Consider the following 1029-nt stretch of genomic DNA (forward strand, 5'->3'; position numbering starts at 1 on the left):
ATCGTTCATTATTTTGCCCATAGAATTCTTCAATATTGCAACTCAAGGCTGGAATCTTTTCTTCAGTTCTTTCAGGTTGAGAAATGCTGAGTGTGCTCTTCCCTCTTGGTTTTCTAACTCTAGGTCTTTTCACATTTCATTATAATACTTTACTTTGTCTTCTCAAGCCACCCGTTGAAATCTTCTGTTCAGCTCTTTTACTTCATCATTTCTTTCTTTTGCGTAAGCTACTCTATGTTCAAGATTAAGTTTCAGAATTTCGTCTGACATACATCTTAGTCTTTCCTTTCTTTCTTGTCTTTTTAATGACCTTTTGCTTTCTTCAGGTATGATGTTCTCGATATCATCCCACAACTCATCTGGTCTTTGGTCGTTAGTGTTCAATGCATCAAATCTATTCTTGAGATGATCGCTAAATTCAGGTGGGATATACTCAAGGTAATATTTTGGCTCTCGTGGACTTGTTTTAATTTTCTTCAGTTTCAACTTGAACTTGCATATGAACAATTGATGGTCTGTTCCGCAGTTGACCCCTGGCCTTGTTTTGTCTGATGATACTGAGTTTCTCCATTATCTCTTTCCATAAATGTAGTCGGTTTGATTCCTGTGTATTCCATCTGGCAATGTCCACATGTATAGTCACTGTTTATGTTGTTGAAAAACAGTATTTGCAGTGAATAAGTTGTTGATCTTGCAAAATTCTATCATGTGATCTCCAGCTTCTTTTCTATCACCAAGCCCATGTTTTCCAACTACTGATCTTCTTTGTTTCCAACTTTCACATTCCAATCACCAGTAATTACCACTCATCTGTCAGTTTGTCATACTGTGGTGGCTTTCATGTTGCTGTGATGCTAGAAGCTATGCCACCAGTATTTCAAATATCAGTAGGGTCACTGTAAAAATGGCATAGCAGAGGTTTCTGACCTCCTCTGTCTTCACAAGGGGGAAGGAAAATCAAGATCAACAGCCCAAGGCTAATTCCTATGAGGCAGAGGTCAGACATGCCCCCTCTCTCCACTGTCTGGC

This window comes from Trichechus manatus, unplaced genomic scaffold (assembly GCF_000243295.1).
Source record: "Trichechus manatus latirostris isolate Lorelei unplaced genomic scaffold, TriManLat1.0 scaffold00135, whole genome shotgun sequence".
Classification (NCBI taxonomy): domain Eukaryota; kingdom Metazoa; phylum Chordata; class Mammalia; order Sirenia; family Trichechidae; genus Trichechus; species Trichechus manatus.